This window comes from Falco biarmicus, chromosome 10 (assembly GCF_023638135.1).
Source record: "Falco biarmicus isolate bFalBia1 chromosome 10, bFalBia1.pri, whole genome shotgun sequence".
Taxonomy (NCBI): domain Eukaryota; kingdom Metazoa; phylum Chordata; class Aves; order Falconiformes; family Falconidae; genus Falco; species Falco biarmicus.
Genome location: NC_079297.1, coordinates 28,313,690 through 28,336,173, shown reverse-complemented (window position 1 = coordinate 28,336,173; position 22,484 = coordinate 28,313,690). Strand labels below are relative to the sequence as shown.

Below are 22,484 nucleotides of genomic sequence, written 5' to 3'. Positions count from 1 at the left end.
ATGGAATGTTTGTTCACGGTCAGCTAAATTCTCAGTAAAATAATTTCAGGATTTGACTACTTAGTGTTGTTACCTTATTAAGATTTCAGCAAAAAATTGACTTTTCTTCAGTAAATTTTAATAGAAAGTCTTCTAAATACCTTCCTTGCACACAGTAATGGGATAGAACAGCAAGACTATGCCATCTTCTAGGATCTTATTTTTGTGTTTAGGTGTCTAAGGGAATCTGATCCTAGCCATCAAGACTTATTTTCTGTAAGCTAGTTTTAATTTTGGCAGCTTCACAAATGAAAACTATTTGGCATTTATCCTCCAAAATGAAATTAAAGCAACAAAATAAAGGAAAACCTCAGTTAAGCCCAGGATAGCTTTAACCATCAAGTATACTACAGGTAACACAGCACACTTGTAAAGCAGAAGTGCATGCCCACCACTTAGCGTGATGACTGCTCGTATTACCATCAATTCCCATCTGCTTTCTGTTACCGCACTATGCTATCCCATGCTGAGTGCAGACCTGTATAATACATCAGTTCAATCACAGAACCATGGCAGCACACTGTGAGCTTTGCATGAGGAAGCCAGCCTCTTGGGAAATGAGCAGGTGCCTCATTCATCCAACGTCCAATGCCTGATAAATCAAGTCTTCAAATGCTGCCCCATTAACACATCTCACATGCTAATAGCCTTTAGTTATTCCTTGCTAACATTCAGAATCCAAATCAATATACGTATCTGTTTTTTGTCATAAAGCAGATCTTACCACACCAGTCTTTAGAAAGGCAAAAGACAGAACATACCCCTGCTTCCCAAAGACTTCTATTCACAAGAACCATCATTGCAGCGTTGTGCTGCTGCTTCACCTCAAAGGTTTCAGGCAAGTTGAACTCTTCTACAAGATAGCCACAGCTGACAATTATAATATCAACACGGACTCCTCCCTCATCCTTCCCTCCCACTCCAAATTAATCCGCTGGAATACCTAGGTTTTGACATTATAATATGGTGATGGCTGAAGTCTATGCATGTACCTTCATTCCTCAACAATGAATTCACTGCAGTGAACACAAGATGCACCTAAGATAGATACATCTACAATTTAAGACAGCAAAAGAGTTTCATTTCCTGCAGGCTGGTAAAGTCTTATGAAAAGATTTTGCCTTTGAAACCAGCAAATGTGAAAAAATGAATACTTAGCAGCCAATAATTAAATACAATTACACATTGACAAGCAAGATGATCACATTTCATTGATGGTTTTTATACAAAAATGAAGACAGAAACCCAAAGAACTTCTCCATTATTATTTTAGTGTTAGACTTGGCACCCTTTTATTAACAGACATTTTCTTCAGCAGATATTAAATGTGATAAATGTCATGTTCTCAAGTTACTGAAAGCTGCTTTTCTATCACTTGCAGATTAAGTTCAACTGATTGTTGGGCAGATGGTGAGAAAGAGGGTGCATAAAGTATTCTTAATACAACTGACACAGATCATACTTTTCAAGCAGTAATTGAAGCACTCTGATATACCATTTCTTCATCCAGGGCCATCTAACAAAGAGGGTTTCTTAGTTACATTGATGATGGCTCCCTAGTAAACTGTATTGCAATTATAATGCAAGTCACAGAAGTCTATTTTAAGATTCTTTGCTTTTATTACAGTACATATGGAGAAGGTTCTCTCATGACATTTGAATAATCTGTCTTCATCTAGCAGGTGTGTTTTCCTTTCAGATTTTTATTTTTTATAACCTCCCGAAAAATAATCAAGAGAATTGGAAGAGAAAGAGCTAGAATTAAGCTGATGGGCATATGTGATATGTTTAACAGTGCCCAAGAACAGTGCCATACTGAAAAAAAAAAATAATAAAGCATTACAACCCACACTTAATGGCAGAGCAAGCAAATCAAGTGAGAACATCCACACATTCTATTTTCAGGTCAGCACACAGCTCCTGTACTCCACTCCTTCTTGTCGTAACGGTAAGTCTAAGAGTTGAAGCAACCTTGGTATCATTCACTACTCCAGCTAGAACCTGGCTTCTGGTTGCAGAGATCAATTTAAACCAGAACAACTGAGATGCATGACTTCACTGCCTTGGAGGAATACAGTTACTATCAGACACGTTTCCCCTTCAGACATGCAGTGAAATAATCCTATCACGTGCAGCTAATTTGCATTCTTCAGGATCTTAGAAGCATTTGGCATTTTTTTCTGACAAGCATTTCAGAAGTCAGTGAACAGGTCCCAGCTGAAGAAATGTTTCAAGAAGCAACAGATGTAGCCCACATTCTGATACAGTATGTGTGACTGTTACCAACTAGTTGTGAGGCATCTTGTTCAAAATACAACTCATTGTGTGGTCCTTCTGCAAGTCCCCTGCAACTTCATGGTTCAAACTGACAGAAACAGAAAGTAGGAAAAAGAAAGACAGCTTAGAAAGCTCTGAAGAAACATGAGCTTAGCTGGGCTAAGGGAATATACCACAGTTTCTCATATGAATCTAAGCCAACTTGATGACATTCATTTCAAATAATCTCACATTCAGCTTTATGACAACCTGTGACCTCCAGGCCTTGCATCAGTAGGTGGTTCAAGTAGGCTGAATAAGGATAAAAATCCATAAATGATTTGATTTTTCCAGCTCAGAGCTTTGGCCATGTGCCCAGTAAGCTCTCAATTATTTTAAGTCATTCAGTTACAGCAATGAAAATATCTCCTCATTAATAAGATAAGAACTAGATGTTTAAGTGCCAGTTTACAGTGTTAGGAAGGACAGAATATCACCAATGTACTGACAGGGGAAACACTGGAAACCAACCTCTGCGCCTCCTCTGAACATGATCAAGGTGATCTTACGAATGTTCAAAGCAATGAGACTGAACAGACCATTTGGGCTCAAACATACTCACTTCCTGAACCAGTGGAGGACTTGATTGTACCTGTACTGTTAGCCAAACTGACATAAGTGGATTCACTCCTTCAAGATAAGGACACTATATGCATGGTAACCATCATTATCAGCAGCACTACCAGACACGGTGGTCAGGTTACTAAGAACTAGGAGAACAACAGCATGAACCTCTCATAGGGAATCCTTGAATTTTTTCATGCTTAATATTTTGTACCAGTGTTGGGAGGGGGTGTTAAAAATCTGTAGACATCTTGCATACTGTAGACCCTCCTTCTTCTCTCACTTTTGCACTGCCTACCTTTGCAAGACAACCATTGTGCCTTTTCTACAATCTCTGTGTTGCTATTCCGTGCCAGATTTCAAGTGACTGAAAGGCATGCTTCTACCTCAATGCCATATATATTTATTTGATGCCAGAGGCAGTATGGACTTCTTTCTCTTCCAGTTTGGGTACAACTTACCTAGTAAGTGACTGTAGCTGCAGGATCTTAAAATTAGCCTCCTTCCAGAGATGGTCTTAGGCTATTCCTAGATGCACTGTTTGACACTTGTGCACTTGCATGACTTGGTCAGTATGCCTATTGTCTTCTATCTCACAGGTATGTTCAATCATGTAATCATAATAATCTTTAAAGGGATGAAGCCAATACAGAATGAAGAGGCCCCCAAACTTGCAGATTTCAGTGTTCAAGGAAAGGCAAAGCTAGACAACTATTTAGGCAAGACATGCACACAAGGACTCAAAGACCTGAAGATTTAAGAAGTTTTATGGTATGGTTTAGCTAAAACTAAGGACCTGAACACTCACTACATTTTCATTACTATAGGATATTATTAGCTGAAACACAGAGGAAAACAGTGCATTCTTTATAAGGAGTCACACCTGCCACCAAGGTAAAAACACAACTGCAGCTGAAACTGGTATTTGAACAATTAGTTACATAAAACACAGGCACCTGTAAGGAGGTCTATTTTAAGAATGCTTGCTTTAAGAGTGAAGACTTTTAACATGATGTTATCCATGCTTTCAGACAACTCCAGTTTCCCCTCATGAAGAAAAGCTTCCCTTTACCTCCTGCTTAAAAGATCCCCAAAGATATGTTAATTTTTCTTTCATGTATTATCTGTTCTATCACCACAGCTGTCTTATCTGCTTTTTCCTCAAGGACTGATGCAGTTGCAAATACTTTTCTGCAACCCATGATATATTTTATTAATGCCATCAAACACAGTTTCATGCTTTGCGTTGTTCTGTGGTGGTAGCGGATGTTGCATTCCTTTGTGTAAGTTCTGTAATTTTTCTGAGTTTTGATAAGGCCATTAATCACAACATGACTATGATAATCCAGACTATACTGGTGTCCAAGACAATGCTAACAACAACTGCTCTTTAATAACCATTCTCCTTTGCCTAATATTTACCTGTACAGATTTTCTCTGCTTAGGTAGTAGCCTTTTTTAACAAACTTTGGAGAAGATGAGAACTAAAGTAACACAGTTGCATTTCAGTAAAATTTCTTCTGAAGAGTCAGTATAGGACTGACCTTATGAGCTCAGCATCTCGTTATGTCTTAACTGACCTCACATCCAACTGATAGTTGAAAATATTCAACATCTGGAATACTTTGACTTAAATGATGCAAAGCACTTAAACATTCACAAATGAAAAGGAATATAAACAGCAATGCATTCTTTGCTCCTCTGCATGGTAGCCTGACACTGCAAACCATTTGCTGACTGCAAGTATCTGTGCTCCTTGCTAAGCAAATGCTGGCTTCTTTCAAAACAGCTTCTGAAAGGTCAACACCTACAGAAATCACCTTGCAAAAGGTCAACACCTACAGAAATCACCTTGCCAAAAGCACAACTGAGCAGTATTTGGGAGGCTGCTCTTCTTGTTTCATGTTTTTCTCTTCATTTATCTCAAAGATTTTGGGTTTTGTACTACTCCAATTGGGTACTGAGTACTATTCAGAAGTACATTTCAAATTTATGTATTTTAATATTTTATTCTGCCTGTATACATATCTGTATATAAAGCACAGGCACTGTTACATATGACCCTCAAAAAAACAAGGAACATGGTATTGGGAAAGAAAACACAGGCTGAATCAATTTCCTTCTTGCAGCCATGGTTTGCTTCCTTTGTAGCACCTACAGCCTCCTTTATTTTAGATGCCTGAAGTACAGAGATTTCTCATCTCTAGATAAAGTGCACTACAGCACTTCAGAGGATTAAACCCCAGCAGATGTTAACTGCAGCAGGGTACAAAAGGAACCCCTTACATCATACTAGCATATAGCCAGCCTACCACAGGAGATCATCTATGAGTAAGGCAGAACTCCTGGAACTCTAAGTGTTTAACACATCATGTCTGAACAACTTGGGTCCAAACAAGTCTTTGACTTAGTACCTGTCCTCTACAGCAGCCAACAGCAAATAGCCCAGAAAGTATGTGGAGCACACAACAGAGTATATTTTCTCTAAAATATTGTTCCAGCCTCTAGAGGTTTACAGTAGGCAGAGTTCCCGAGTCAAAGGTGGTGCTCTGGTGTCCTACAACCCTGAATCTCCCAGAACTACAGGAAATTATTAAAGTAACCTGGAATGTAGAGAAGACCCAACCCTTGACAAATGAGCTCAATGCAGATGTACAGAATAGCTTTCCTCCTTAGTTGTTTCTTTCTCCCAACCTTCTACCACCTGATGCATCTAGTTGTACTAGGGGATAGTCAGCAAGCACTCTTTATTGACCATCTCAGTCACCTCTCTTCCATTTTAGTCTGATTAACCATTGTTTGACAGTGTCTAGGGCAGATAACACATGTCTGAATGTAGCAACTGCCTACCCCAGGGTATGCGTATCAGCAATTTTTCTAGAACTGGTACCTGTCTAACCCAACAATGAGTGAGCTCAGGAGGATTTCTGGCAGACAGTTCTCAGAGTCAACCTGATGCAGTCAGCCAGGGTGAGACTGTATGGTGACAAGCAGTAACAAAAGCCACAGCAATTAAAAGCTGAGATTCTATGGAATGGTGTGGATTTGACTGCTCTGTAACCTGGCTACTACTTCATATACCAGGCACAAGGAAAACAAGCTCCCCCCATCAGGGGATGAGTATAAGTTACATTGCAATCTCAGGTACTAGTTTACAAACAAAGCTATGGTCTACCTTTTTGAGTGTGAAAATGTGTGGGTTTGCAGGTACAGCATCAGCTATGGGTTTATAGCAAGACAAGAAGTGCACTCATGATGTACAGTTATCACATAAGTCTGTAACAGTCAAGCAACTTCAGTGCTCTCTTATGAAATATTACAGCTTACTGTGCTTGGAAACGGACAATATATAGTTTCCTAAGTTTCAGTTAACTCTGTTACCCCACGTTTAATTTGTCTTCAAGGAGCTCCCTAATACCAGCTCATTTTAGAAGTTTCCAGATAGATGGCTTTGGTTTTGTGGAAGGGAAGAAGAAAACATGTTTGGTTTGCTTCATTACACAACAAAACTTACTATTAAATTGCTTTTTGACTATAGCGTTCACACATAATATGCCTAGTGTTTAATAGTACAACAGTTAAAACACAGATCCTGCTCTGGCTCTCTTATGGCTGTGATTCTGTTCTTAGGCAGCCGTAAGTACATTAACTGTGTGACTGGAAAAAGGATTAGGTGTTCTGCCTGTAAAAGAGTAAAGCATGGCCTTCCTGCCACATTTCATGAAGCTATCTCTTTGGTAAAGTTGTAAGTAATATTACGACAGGCTTAAGTTACTCCAAGAGTAAGTGATTCAGAAGATGGGGACAGGAATCACCTGGACCTAGATGCCAAAGAACTGGGCATAACACACCAGGGAAGGACTCTGATCCAAACATTGCTATTCTTTCTGTGAAGCTTCAGTGCAACTATTAGAACATAATATCCATATCTATTTGGATACAGTAACAGGAAAACCAACTTAAAAGATGGTAGGTGCAATTCTGCAAGAAATACAGGAAATTATTACAGTAACCTGGAACATAGAGAAGATCCAACCCTTGACAACTGCTAGGTTAACCAGAATCAAGATGTGTTCCATACTGTTATTCCTCTGGCATATTAACCTTGCTAAGCATTCATACATTTTGGAAATCTGCCCATCAGTTGTGCAGCTCATGCATTCATTAACAGCAACAACATCTAAAAAAGAGAGAGAAAGAAAACCCGGAGCATATCCTTTTATCTGGAACAGTCTAAGTGTTTATGATAGCAGAGCACTCTTTCTGGAAGTCAAATCACCAAAAGCCATACAGAATCAGGCAGAGATTGCCATGACTTATCCTCCTCTCACTTCCCTTTCAGAATATTAAAATGTGCTACTTAGAACTATTTCTGAAATTTGGGAAAAGGGAAGGGTGAGAACAGAACTCAGAAACCTTTTCTGTTCTGAGATCTCATCCTGAGGTACCCACACAAACTATGAATAAAACCAAGAGGATCGCATAGTGACAGAACATGGAAGTCCTAGAACATAGTTTTCTGAAAATAAGCCAGATTTATTCCAACATAAGACAGAATTAGAAAAAAGGCAGATGGCCAATTGCAGCACCACTGAAATTCCAACAGCTTGTTTTGAAATGTTGAGTTAATTCTTAAAATGAGGTTTTAGAGTTGGAATAGATTCTCTAGGGATGACAGGAAACTTGGTTCAGACAGCAACTCAGATTAAATTGACTGGACACCATTAGCTAGCTGCATTTTTTGGCATTTTCCTCACATCAGAAGGCTGCTTTACATGTTCCTCTGGCAGTCATAACTGAAGATTATTTTTTTTAAGCTATTCTCACTTTAGACCAGTTTCTTTTAACAGGCTCAAAAGAAATCTTCACTCTCCTCCCTAGCCCTACCATCCAGCTCTAAAGTTGGTTTTACTTCAGATGTATTAATTCCATAATCTCATTGCCACTCTGCTGTGGGTCCCTACATTAGGACAAGATTCCTCATAAAGACTAAGGCATAACATTAATTTGCTTTATAGGCCATATCTGCATTAATTAAGAAGGTAAGAACAGGAATAAAACTACTACAGATGGAGATGCTTTGCTTTAGTGTGCTCAGTAGAGACAGAATTCAGCCAGTTCCCCATAAGCACCCTGCTTAGGCTGAACCACCTATTAGAACTGTTCCCTCAGAGTCTCTTCTTGTGAGGAACAAACCCTTCTTGGGAGCAAGGAAAACCTTACCTTCCATACCTAGCTTCCTCCTCTCTCAAACCTGTTAAAGAACTAAGAGCAAACAGGATGGAAGTTCTTCTCTCCTCCAGGAAACACTTTTCCCCGACAGACAAATTCAAGCTACTCCATAAACCACCCCGGGGCGCGTTGATACGACCATGTCTTAGTGTAAGGACAAACAAGACAGGAAAGCCTGGCTTTAAAGCCGTGATCAAGTGCTTTTCATGGCTCTTAGAAACTGAAGCACTTATGTTTGGCAAGCCCTTCAAAAGAAGCTTGCTTGCAGCTTTAAGGCAAAGGGGCATTAAAAATGGAAGCTGAAGGCAGAATCCCTGGCTAGCATCCATACGCAGCTCTTTGAGTTTAACGCGGACTGTGCTCATACACGGTGCAAAAGCACAAAAGCACCGTTCCAGAAGGTCAGACTTACGAAGTTCAACAGGCAACGCAGGTCCCTCCCGCCGGAGCTGCCCGGCGAGACCGGCGGCTCCCGGAGGCGGCTGCGCGGGGCGGGGCGGCCGCCCGCCGGCGCCATCTTGCGGCCCTCATCCGGATTTACCGGAGCCGGTATGAGGAGCCATTGCCAGCGGCCTTCCCGCAGAGCCGCCGGTGTGCGGAGCCGGAGGTGCCCGGCCCCTGCGGAAGGCTGCCAGGCCCCTCAGATCAGGCCGTGCAGGCACGGTACCCGGGGAAGGTGCAACAGCGACGGCAGCGGCCCGCTCCCAGCGCCTGGCTGTGCCGCCTCACGAACCCGCCTGGCGCGCCGCTGCGCGGGAAACTGCCTCACCCGCCGCCTGTCGCCCGCTGCACGCAGGGGCCTCCTGACCGCAAAATAGTGCCAACACGTCAAAGCAAAACACTCCACATCCACGCTAAGGGTTAAAATCTTCCTGCCCCCCATTATTTAGCCACATCACCTACCAGCTACTTTTTCAGGTGGTGTGGCAGCATATCTTCCTCTTCCAAAATCACATTTCTCCCATCTTTCTGGGTCAAAAATGTTCTTCTGGAGCTTCAGGCAACGCAGCAGCTTTCTCTCTTCCGAAATCACATTTCTCCATCTTTCTGGGTCAAAAATGTTCTTCTGGAGCTTCGGGCAACGCAGCAGCTTTCTCTCTTCCGAAATCACATTTCTCCATCTTTCTGGGTCAAAAATGTTCTTCTGGAGCTTAAGGCAACGCAGCAGCTTTCTCTCTTCTGAAATCACATTTCTCCATCTTTCTGGGTCAAAAATATTCTTCTGCAGCTTCAGGCAACACAGCAGAACTTCCGACAACTGTCTTCCTCAAGGCTACCCTCCCTTCTGGAGCAAAAGCAGAGGAGCCTTTCCTCAGGCGTTTGCCTTGTGACAGGTGCAGGGCAGCCCAGAAGGTTCTAGCAGCCGGGGCCCAGGTGGGCCTGAGCATTAGCCCAGCAGCCAGCCACTGCAGGCCCACCTGCGCACCCTCAGGCTCCCCCATGCACATGTGTCGGCATTTTGCTGGATATCCCTAAGCAAACACAAAGCACACAACTTAACTGCAGATGAATGCAAAGCAAAAACAGAGTTGCTTTTTTCTCTAGGGCAGTTGTTGAAGTTAGAACCTTGAGCAAGCCACAAAATGGTTCTGTAGCAATAACAGAGTTTGTACAGACTAAGTGTCATTGACATGGTAATATTGCTTGTTACTTCCAGGGTCTGGCACAGGAGAGTTTTAAGGCTTTTCTCAACAAGTTTCTTGCTGTTCTGGTCCCACACTGGACTCTATAAATAATTACTTGTACATGTGTTTTCTTTTTTGTGTGTGTTTCACTGCAGACAGATTTGTCATAGTATTTCTTAAGGTACAACTTTTTCAGCAGACAGTCAGCAAGACGAACATTAAAGTCAGGTCACAATTTCCATTACAAACGCTGATTTCCAGAATCTTACCACCCTTGAATAAAAATGTCCTGCAAGCAGAAATTAAAACTCTGCAGAAAGCGAATAAAGAACTAAAACAGAGGCCCAGTTTTGCACCTACTACCACTGGTTTTCTAAACCTGTTTCCAGTTTTCACCAGTCAGTAATCTGACCCTCCTAAAAATCTTATTTTCCCAGTGCAAAGCAAAGCAGACACATTGTGCAAATGACGTCCAAGCACCTATTGCAACAGACTGGCAGCTGCAACCAAACCCTCACAGCCACTGTTCTGCAGCAGGGACAGGACAGTTTGTACTGTTTAAACAAACATGATAATGAAGGTTTGTTTTAGAAAAAATTAGAAGCATTTGAGTACCCCAAATGCTAAAATCTCATTTAATGATGGAAAGTGTTGTATGTCCTGCCAACACCCAGGCACAATGCTGCAACTTTAACAAGCTGCTTAATTTTCTCTCTAACGCCTAAATGTATGTGATAGACTTGTGGTGCCGTATCACCCTCAGCTGGGAATTGCTTTAACTTTATTGTTTGCTGTCACAGTCTGTATGCTCTTCCATGTTTTAGTGATTGTGAAAGATCAGTAAAGAAGGATTACTTAGAAACTCTGAAAAGGAAAAAATCCACTAGGGAACTTGAAACAACAGTAAACCTGAGACCTATTGTACAGCACAAAAGATTTCATGAGAAAGGGAGAAAGCCTTTGAATTGTGAAAAATAATGAGAAAGAGGTGACACTGCAGGACCACTGCCAGAAGATATTTAAGGAAGTATCAGAAAAGATAAGTACCCATCTTTTGGGCAGCATTGTGTTCCCAGGGTCCCATCCTTGTGGACTGATACAGTACTTACTGTCGGCAGAGATTATGAGTTACTGCTGTTGCTGTTACAACAGACATCTCATGCATTTTCATTGGTCTTTCCTTCTAAATTAAAATTGGTTTGTAAAGACTGTGGTCTGAATTCAAGAGGCACATAAGCAGCACAGTACTGTGTTACCGTGTGTTTCAAACACATTAATGATGAAGAAGGATCCTTTGGGCATAGTTTCATTACATCCACGAGGCCAATGCTGGCCCAAGGGGCAGTACCACTCTGCCAACTAGAAATTTCCATCCCTTCTCTGGTTTTAGTATCAACATTTGTCAATTGACCTGCCAGTAACATAACTTTTTTTTTGGTCAAGTTTCACCATAAAGCACTACAAATGATAGAACTAGCCTATGTGAGGTGAGTAAGAACTAGGCCCCAGATTTTGGCAGTAACACAGAAGCCAGTTGTGATTCTGCCGTTTCTCATGCCTAGAAAATAGGAAGCAACGTTTGTCAAGGCAGATGACACCTTTTTAGGAGATGACCTAATGCAGCTAGGAGAAAAACTAGCAGGTTCAAACACTCAAGCCCTTCTTCAAGAAACATACCTCCTGAGGAATGGATTTGCCAATCACTTGAACACCGAGAAAGGTAGTTACCTGTCAAAACCAACCAAACAAAAAGTTTGATAAGTCTTTGGGCCAGAAAGAGAAAATGACCCCACAGCTTGGTAGCTGCATGATTAGTTTGTAAGACCAAGTGCAGTTCCTGTTGCAATTAGTATTAAGTTATTTTATATATAGTGAAAGTATTTCAACTGGAGAATACAGAAAACTTGCAACAGAGTATTCTTGATCCTATTTGCTAACATACTCTCATGAGAGACTCAGATTCTGTCTTCAAATTGGATGGGCAAGTGAATTAAGCCTCTTTTCTTCTTGTGCTAAGTAGGTAAAACAAGCTTGTGCTATTCAGCGTTTATGGGATGTTGGTACCTCCCTTGTGTTTCCAGGGGTCTGTGCAAGTAGGAAAGACAGGAAAATATATAACTTGTAAAAAAACCTGCATCAGCTTTGATTTGGTAGAAGTGCCACGATATTCAAGGTGTAAGCAGTTTTTCACATGAATACTAACTAAATCTTAGTGGATCCTGACCTTGACATTGTCTCATAGGAGAAAGCTCTTACGAACAGTCTGAAGTGCATGAACCTCTTCTCTCAGCTACTGAATTTCTACTCTTTTATCACTAGCCTGTCCTCAAGGTTATTCAGTTCCTCTTTATCATACTGTAATTCTCTTGCACAGTAACAATGTTTCCCAGCTGTATGCCAAAGCAGGTTTCATTAGCAAACTCTTTGTTACTGCACAAATATCATTAATGAAAGCATCACATGTTTGGCCCCAAGAAAACTCCTTGAACATCTCTAGTAGCAAACTCTCCCTAGCCTCATAATGCCTCTTAAGGAGGTGCCAGCCTCACCTTTTCATCCTTAAATCCCAAAGCTTCATTATAATACCCAGTGTGTGATTTATCTTAATCTGCTAAGTACAGAACTAATAAGGCATTGTAATGCTATAGTGAGCTATACTTGCAGAAAGGTGTAGACTTCTTCAAATGCAGCATGTCTATCCTAATGCTTGCATGTAAGCAGGAAAAAAATATTGGCCTAAGACAATAACAATTTACCAGAAGACAGAATAGGAAAACATTTGAGTTATATTAGAATCAGTCAAAACAAGACGAACTTACCTGAAATATAGTGGTCCGAGTATAAGCCACACATAGAATCTGATTCCAGCAACATCAAAGAGGTAGCAAAATACTTGTTATTAATTTATCAAAAAACAGTAAAACAAGAAAATGCTTGGTTTTTTGAGAAGCAGAAATCTATATGTTTCACACTTTAATTAAAACAGTGGGTATGGATTAATGAATTAGTCAACTGCATTAATAAAAAAGAATGTTTTGTGATCCAAAATTAAACAAGAGGCTTCTCTAGACTTATGTTGCATGCTAAATAATTAGCACAACCACCCTCCAACTTTGCCAGATGAAGAAGGGAAAACTCACCAACGAGAATGCCCAGTGGAGGGAACATTTTTGGTCCCAGTCACCAGCTGGTTCTTGGAGGTGTGCAAAGGAGTTATCATAACTGGGGTGAATCACTGACCTGGCTTGTCTGGAGCCCCTAAAATGAGTAAGGTGTCACATCAATTACTGTGTGACAGTTATCAAAAGTACAAGATACCCTGAAGTTACTTAACAGCTACTGTAAGTAATCAGGCAGACCAAGTTCTTGTGTTGTTTCCTGATGCTGTTAGATCAGGATCTTCTTCGCTCCACTTTCTACTCCACTCCCTTATCATTGTTCACTCCTTCAAGATTCCCAGTTACTGTGCAGAACCCATTTCCTTTCTCTAGCCAAGAACTCTGTCACGTGCACCTTGGTGTCAAGCCTTATTTCCTGCTTGTTGTGCTGTAGCACCTGTTCCCTTTTTCTGTTTTGCTTCATACCTGGCAGATTTTTGAACTGCTTTATTCTATATTATATTTAATAGTAGAATAGCTTAATAAAACATGGTTGATTTGCATTCGCAGGATTAGGTCCTCTTTCCAGTCTGTTGTCTAAAATCTGTCAAGTTTATTTGGGGCATATAATCCTAAAAAGCATGGTTTATGTTGTACAAAATAGTAAGTAACCCAAGATGAATGTAGCTGTATGCAAAAAGTACATCAGAAAGCTTTATTTCATTTGCAGTTCTGTATATTATAAGGACACACATGTACCTGAGGACAAGAAAAACCATGCAAATCACTATTAAAAAAATTTAAAAAAAAGTAAACCATTATGAAGAATACAGTATCATTAAGCTTTCTTAAATATGTTCATATATTACTTATAAGAATAATTTACAAGGATATGAAAAGTATAGCAAAGAATTAATTAATTAGGAAATACCAGGATTCAGACTGTGCATATTTTGTTATGATATACATCTTTACTACGTGTACATCTACTATTTCTTCTACATGACCCATGCCTTATTCAGAGTTAAGGCAGATTGATTGCTGTCTTATTGAACTGCTATCCACTATTTGATTTTGTTCTTATTTGTTCACTGGGCAAAAGCCACTAGTCTACTTAGCACACACTATTCCATTACTGCTTTAAAGGAGGAATTTACCAACATAGCCAGTTAGTGGGTATGAATCTTCCTCCCTCTCCTCTTACATACACATGATTTCATAGCAGAGAGAGGGTATGTCTGTACTACGCAATGGAGCATAATGCAGAGTTAATTGCACTATTCCAGTAACTCCACAGCAAACACAGCTCATGCTGTCCACATTAGAGGACAGACTAACTTGGGTACCAAAGGCAGGTTAGAGCAGCACCACGCCCATAGTAAAACACTTGACTCCTAGTACAACTAATCAGAGCTGACATGCTGTCTTCCTTGCAGTGCCAAACGTGGCTGAGAAATGTCTTCTGTGCTGCACTGACATGAGAGGGCTGACAGGCTCTTGGCCTCAAGCCTGGTTATTATAGGGAGGATGAAATCTACAGGAAGTTTTATCCCTTAAACTCTATGACCACGCATCAACTTCGACACTGTTGACACCTACAAAGCAAATTATTTTAGAAAAAAAAGCATTATTTAAGGAACAGATCAAAATTACTATGCTTTCATTTATGTGGTTTAATCCAAATGGCATTTCTGGTGGAAGTGGTGAGATTTTCCAGTAGAGCTGTAGAACTACAGACTTTTTTATTGGTCTAAACCACAGTAAAAATTACTGGATAGACACTGGGCAGTAGATAAGACACTTTGCCTGAATCAGGCCTTGAGTGACCACCTCCAGATGCCCTTGAACAGCAATCCCTCTTGATATTACACCCTATGGTATAATACCAGACTTTTTTTTTTACTGGTAAATCTAAGAGGTACTCTTAGTAAGGCAGTTCCTTAAAACAGGAATTTCTTGCTTCTTAATAAACAGATAAACATGCTTTAATGTCTGAAAGCCGATAGAAAATTGTGGTATTTGGTGACATCTGATGGAAGAATCAGATTAGGCTTTTCTCATCCCATTTACTGTCACATAGTAGGGGGGTCACACACCTGGAGTTTTAACTCGGTAAGGCATAGAAGGTAACTGTGACTTTCAGTCATGTCTTTGTTGGCAATGCCTTTATTTCACAGAAGTGAACATAGTACTTTGCTAAAATGCCTGAGTTTGTTTTAAATAATAATAAAAAGAAGTGTTGGGAATGCTGTGTTCATGTTAAAGGTATTCCTAAGGTCCTAAATAAAGATTAGTATGCTTGTATGTGTTACACACTCCATTATCTTCACAAATACAATTATAATTTATAATATATTGTTTGAAAATAGGTACTGTTTGAATGAAAAGCTACAGACAGTAGATCCCTGCATATGCTAAGAGAACAGAAGGTCAGCCTGTAGCATCCAGAAGATCCTGTTTACTAATTCATGCAGTGTTTCACAGACATGCTATAAGGACACAACAGCAGCATTTTTGCTTCTTGGTATTCTGCAGTGGTGGAGAGCTTATTGGATTTTTTCCTCACTCGCCTGTCATGCCCTAAGGGTTTCTAGACCATTAATGATCAATAGATCCGTTTAGATAAGAATGATAATTCAGACGATTGAAAAACATATATGCTTCCTTGATGGGCCTGTGGTATTATTTGCAAATGAATTCACTGTTTAACCCTCCTGAGAGTAACAAATGTGCTATTTGAAGAGCATGTTTAGAATACCAGAGATGCTAGCTTTGACGATTCCATAACTGCAGTCTAGTGTTTGGTTTATTTGTCTAAATACTTCACAAATATGCTTGCTTTAAATTTACCAACTTCACAAAGATCTTGAGCTCTGTTTAGACCTTATGACCTCATTGTATATTTAATTACTGCAGCAGCCTCTGCAGTTACAAATGTAAAAACGTTCTTTCTTAAGAAGCTGCTCGGTGTTGTCAAAGGTTATTTACAAGTCCAAAGCAGGCAAAACCCAAGATCCAAGAACCCAGTCCTTCTCATCCATACATTTAAAGCCACCTTCATTCTCTGCTTTATGTTCACCATCCTTTTTACCCATCATCCATGCCTCCTGCATGCATGCAATAATGACAGATACAGATCTAGAGTTACACCAACTGGGAAAGAAGCAGGCATGGGGTCCACACGTAACAGCCTAGGAGGACAGGACAGGACAGCCTACCTACATGTAGGACAGCCATGATAGCCCCACACAAGAAAATACCCATCTAAGGAATTACTTTCCTTCATATATTACATGTACTTCTTACTCCTGCATATGCCACAGACATTTCATACACACACAATTCTGTCTCCATCCATCCTTCCAGCTGCTTTGCTGCTTCCTATGTACAGGGTGCATTCTCCAAAATTCCTTTGACATCTGGTCTGTGCCCCACCCAGTCCTTCCTCACCAACCACATGCACACCCTGTGTCATTACAGGTACTCTCCTATTTGTTCTCTTTTTATTTGACCTTCTTCCTGGAAAAATATCATAATTTATTTCCATAGTGACTCCTGAAAGTACAGATTTTTGTCTTGCTTTAGACTAAAGAAAACAAGACAGACAAAAGTCATCATGGGTGAGACGGTGTAGCAGGTGCGAGAACCTGGTACAGTAACCACAGGGACCTTGAGCCAATTCAGACAACTGTAAGGGTGGCTGGGAAACTCAGATTTCTCTTATTTCTTACGCTTATCCAGCTCTGATGGAGAACTTTTTTCCCACCAGTTTATCTATATGATCAGTAATCTTATTCTTTATTATCAAGTTTACCATCTCTCGAAGGATCAAAGTCAGACTCATGGTCCAGCATTCCCGGCATACTTTCTAGAGTAGTTTTGTGGACAGGACAGACTTCTGCAATCTTACTGCTTTTCTGGTATTGAAATCACTTTAAACTATGGTTGGGGGTGGGGTTTTGGGGGGTTTTTGGAGGGGGGGTGGGTTTGTTGTTTTGAGGTTTTTTGCATCCTATGCAAGCTGTTCCTCAAATTCTCTCTTACCCTTCTTAATTTCCCGTTTACATTTGGTCTGCCATGAGTTATGGTCTTCCCTGTTTCCATCTGGAGGACAAACTTTCTGTTATAAATGCCAGTCCTTTCTACATGATAATAACCTTGATTTTCTATTGAGCCATGTAGGGTTTTTACTGGACCACTGTGTTTTCAAATTTCAGCACAAGAGTTTGTCTTGAATACTAATACAGTATTTTTGAAAAGTGCCTAGGCTACCTCTAGGGTTCTTGCTTTTTAGCCTGCTTCTCCCTTAATGCTTTCTCTTCCTTTTGACCAGTTGCCTCATTAGTATGCAGTTCCCTTTCTTTAAAGTGAACACTGGTGTTCTGGATTTATTTTGTTTAGTCTCTCCTGCTGCAGTGTTAAACCTAGTTGTATTGTAATTGCAGTGACAGATCAGTTCTCCCACATGCTTCTTGAGCTGCTCCTGTGCAATATTCAGGAAAGCAGCTATTTACTAACTCCAAAAAAATTATTTCTATGTCCTGTATAGATGATGAGGCATTAATTCTATTGGTAGATGAAATATTCCAATTACCTGTCCTGAACTTGCACATCCTCTAAACACTATCTATATCCGGATTGAGGGTGGGGGTAATCACACAATCCTAACACTACATTTTTATTGTTACAGTATGATACTTCCAATCACAGGGATTTCATATAATTTTCTCTTTTTCAACAATAGTTTCATTCTGTTACGCTTCATTTTAGACTCAAACCCCAACACAACCCCTCCACATGCCCGTGGCAACTTCTGTAAAGTTGATAGCCTAGGAACATCACATCCACCGATTACCTTCTTTCTGCAAGGTCTCCAAGCCGCCTCTCGGTCAGGCTCATCATATGAAACCAGTTCTCTCATTTTCCAGGCTTCTAGCACTGGCAAGTTTTGCCCTTGGTCTCTTGCCAACTGTATTGGACACATTGTCAACTGACATAGGAAGGATCCTGATTTGCTTTCCCTACTTACTGCAGTTGTGCTGCTTTCTTCCCAGCCTTTTCAGACATGCACTGAACATTAGCCACAGCCGTTTGGGGGGATCACAGCCATCTGACATCTGTGCTCCTCTACATCTGTCAGATTCCCTCCAGTTTTTAGCACTTTTTCAGGGCCAGCAGCCTGGCTTATTTCTAAACAAGGTTTCAACCCTTCCTTCCTGTTCCTCCTCTTCTGAAATGTTCCCCAGTTCCTAATGTATGCAAATCTCTTATCCTAATACCTAAACTAAATGATTTCTAACTGAATATTATGTTAATTTCTGTTCATGAACAACAATTGATCATCATCATCTTAAAAACTCCCCATCTATCACAGATTAGACTGCTGCCAGAGCACAGAATTTCTAAAACATTTGAATTTTATGAAAGGCTATTAACAGGCAGCTGCCAGATTATTAGCAGGCAGCTCAAGTATCCTATTTATCCAGACAATAACAGTATCAACACTGTAGTGCAAGCTTTTCCCATACAACTCTTATCAATTTATCTCCATCATGCCCAAGAGAAATTCCAATAGGGAAAAGGGATTGTAATGTGTCCCGTGAAGCCTCATTCATGCCAAGCTGTTACAGATAATGATTCAGAGAGGAGAAAAGGATGTGGGGCAGCATCCAGAACCTGTGGAATAATAGGGTGTTAAATAACTAGCGCCTGTTTGCAAAGTTCAGATAAATATCAGGCAAAAAACATTCACTGGTCCTTCAGCTTCACCTTACAAGATGACAACCACGCTCCAGCACGCGTAGAAGGGGAACTTCAGGTTAGTTGGTTAATAATAATAATATTAAAAAAAAAAAAAGAGAAAAAAGTGTATCCCATCCCAGAAATGGTTCCTTAACAGTCAAGCAGATACATTTTAACCGGCTGCACATCTGTGTTCTCATTTGGACCTTCACTTCTGAAATCACAGGCACTTTCAGCTGAGGGAGAACTGTTAAAGGTATAGCTTCTATACAAAGGCATACCACAAATGGTAATTGCTTGTAGCCAACAGCAGTTCAACCCATAAACAAAATCCTATCTCTGTACCTCTTGAAAGAATTACCGCTCCTATGACTAGAATGGGCGAGTTATTTCACCCCTTCTTCATTTTGTCTCTGTAGTTTAACTTGTGGAGTTATTAATTAAACTGTATACAATGGCATATCTGATTTAAAATGTGAAAGATACATGGTAAAAATCATCTTATTCAAAAAAAAGTACATCATTTGAAAATATCCAATCACTTCCCAGCGTTGCTCAGTCATATGGTAACTGTCATGGGCTAGATGAATGCTAGGAATGAATACATACACAGAATCACAGAATCATTTAGGTTGAAAAAAACATTTAAGATTGTTGAGTACAACTGTTAACCCAGGACTGCCAAGTCCACCACTAAGTCATGTCCCTAAGTGCCACATCTACACGTCTGAGGTACATCCACATTTAAAAAACCTTAAAAGCTCTGAGGTAATTTGTCAGAACTGTATAAATATGAATCAACTATGCAATCATTTTATCATATCACAAAGCCCCAGGAGTGTAGTATATATAATCTGGGTGACTTACTAATGAGGATGAGCCACATGAGAGTCTTGTTTAAGTACATCATGTTGACTAGGAGCCCTAATTTCAGTCTTTCAAGATTTTTCTGCCCTCTGAGGGCAATTACCCACAAAATACCAGATGCATGTTAGAATGACTGCAGGTCCAGATTGGTACAATTTGCGGTTTGGAGTATCTGCTGCAATATAAAAAGAATTTCCATAGCAGTCAGATCAGATCAGTGAAAACAGGTAAGGGAAGTCAGAGCTGCAGAAAGCATTCTAAAAGACAGGTGAAAGTTAATGGTCTCATCTTCATGTCAGAGAAATGTCATAAAGCCCTCATGACACCTGGAGGAGGCATTGCTATAAACTAAGAATCAGAATGGGGAAAGGTTAAACAAAACATTGATTGTACTGTCTGGTGTGACAAGCACCAGACAGTGACTCCTTGTAGGAATGTGCCACAGATTCCATGACAACAAAAAGTAAGATATTTATAACTTTGAAAGCAAGTCTGTGTCTTAATGCCACAGTTTGCATTCATGGCCCAAGGATAATTTCAAAAAGTTTTGCAAGAAAATACCATGGCTGTTTAAGGGATTAGGTGTGCTTTGATTCATGTATGACCTGCAAACTGGCAATGTATTTGAGAAGTGACATTTTCCAGGATGGTAACTGCCAGCAGAGCTGGGTGCTTTAAGCAATGGTGACTATGAAGCCTACAGTGCAGGAAGACTGATCAGTTTTGAAGGGCCTGTTGTGCAACAGAGACATACTTACTGAGCCATAAAATGAAAATAATCATAATCTGTGCCCCTTCCCTTCAAGCACCACACATTTAATAAAAACAAATATCTTGGTGAGTCTGCCATCTCTCATCTCTGTATGGCCTGCATAGAGCATGTGTGTTTTGACTTCAGCATCATACCCATATATCATAAAGGAAGGATTTTCTTGAGAGTTTAATGAGCTGAAAGTTTCAGTGAAGTTTTCAGTCCTTCCGCAACATTCATTTTATCCTCAATAAGCAACTCTCACTCTCTCAAAATTAAGTCTTTCAATCCAGATTTAGAGTTCTTGCATATCCCTCAAAATCCAAGCACGGTTGCATACTGTCTGTCCTGAAACTGTTAGTGACATAAAGAAACAGTGATACTTGATACACTGGGCATTTTCACATATTTCTTCCCAATGCCTTTCCTTGCCCAGCCCAACATGGTATTTTTCCTGCCACAATGACACAATTTCCAGAAGTAAGATCTTGTCACCTGGGCCCTTTGCCTTCAGCACAGCCACTCAGTCCCATCACCTACTCTGTGTAAGCTCTGGTATTCATGTGGCTCGGAGGTGAGCTGAAGCCAATTAAATATCCTAATTTCTCAACTTGTTTTTCAGGTTGTTGATTACTCTGCACAGCGGCTATATATAGCATGTAAGCTCATGCCAGCACAAAGAAAGTAACAGAACAAAGTGGTCAAGGCTAAATTCTCCTTTGAGCAACAGCTCAGAGAAGTTCTATTGAAGAGACGGGTCATCACTGCCTAAGTATTTAATCAGAGCAAATAACATCATGTTGTCCAATAACAAGACCTCCGTTTATGAGTTTCCACCTGTGGAAATGGTATCTCCAGTAATGTTAGGAAAGCAAAAGATTTTGGTTTAGTAGCAGAATAGACGGCAAAGATGCAGCTCATACAGGTCTTCACACACCATGGCCTTCGGACAATTTCACTGGTGATATGGTTGCAAAGGCACACCAGAACCTGGCAGATTTTTAAAATATCAGTAGAGTAGGGTTTCTCATGCTTAATCTTCAGTGAAAAGGAATGATTATATAATTCACTGCACAGCATATAAAGAGTCAGATTAGGACAGACAAAAACAGAGCAGCCAAGTGAAGAGGCAGAACAGAAAAAGGTTTCAAAACAAATCTTTCTCTAAATATGCATTTTGATGTAGTGAAATGAGAAACATTCAGAATTCATAATCGTAGAATCACAGGATAGTTTGGGTTGGAAGGGTCCTTTAAAAGTCATCTAGTCCAACCCCCCTGCAATGAACGGGGACGTCTTCAATCAGGTCGCGTTGCTCAGAGCCCCCTCCAACCTGACAATGAACGTTTCCAGGACTGGGGCATTTACCACCGCTCTGGGCAACCTGTGACAGTGTTCCACCACCCTTACTGTAAAGGATTTCTTCCTTATAGCTGGTCTGAATCTACCTCTTTTACTTTAAAACCATTACCCCTTGTCTCACTGCAACAGGCCCTATTAAAAAGTCTGTCCCCACCTTTCTTACGAGCCCCCTTTAAGTACTGAAAGGCTGCCACCAGGTCTCCCCAGAGCCTTCTCTTCTCCAGGCTGAACAACCCCAACTCTCTCAGCCTTTCCTCATAGCAGAGGTGCTCCAGCCCTCTGATCATTTTTGTGGCCCTCCTCTGGACCCGCTCCAACAGGTCCATGTCCTTCCTGTGCTGAGGACTCCGGATCTGGATGCAATACTCCAGGTGCAGGTTCACCAGAGCGGAGTAGAGGGGCAGAATCGCCTCCCTTGACCTGCTGGCCACACTTCTTCTGATGCAGCCCAAGTTACTGTTGGCTTTCTGGGCTGTGAGTGCATGTTGCCAGCTCATGCCCAACTTTTCATCCATCAATACCCCCAAGTCCTCCACAGGGCTGCTCTCAATCCCTTCATCCCCAGCCTGTCTTGTTACTGGGGGCTGCCCCAACCCAGGTGCAGGAACTTGTACTTGGCCTTGTAGAACCTCACGAGATTCACATGAGCCCACTTCTCAAGCTTGTCGGGGTCCCTCTGGACAGAATCCCTTCCCTTAGTCATATCAACCACACCACACAGCTTGGAGTCATCTGCAAATTTGCTGAGGGTACACTCGATCTCACTGCCTATGTCACTGATGAAGATATTAAATATTGGTCCCAATACAAACTGCTGAGGGACACCACTTGTCACTGATCTCCATCCGGACATTCAGCCATTGGCCATTACTTTCTGGATGCAACGAC

General features: G+C 40.8%; 1 protein-coding gene across 3 annotated transcripts in view; it reads right to left on the bottom strand.

The window, feature by feature from the left end:
• The window catches only part of GALNT18 (polypeptide N-acetylgalactosaminyltransferase 18), a 328,712-nt gene that overhangs the window by 254,275 nt on the left and 51,953 nt on the right, over positions 1-22,484 (bottom strand). Inside the window, exon 1 of one of the 3 annotated variants that reach the window (XM_056353156.1) lies at positions 9,055-9,377. The exons of 1 other annotated variant lie outside the window; for it this stretch is intronic. The gene's annotated coding sequence lies outside the window, so the exon portion shown is untranslated. Of the gene's footprint in view, positions 1-8,563; positions 8,722-9,054; positions 9,378-22,484 lie in introns of those variants that run through there. One more of the 3 variants, XM_056353153.1, reaches the window with a different exon arrangement.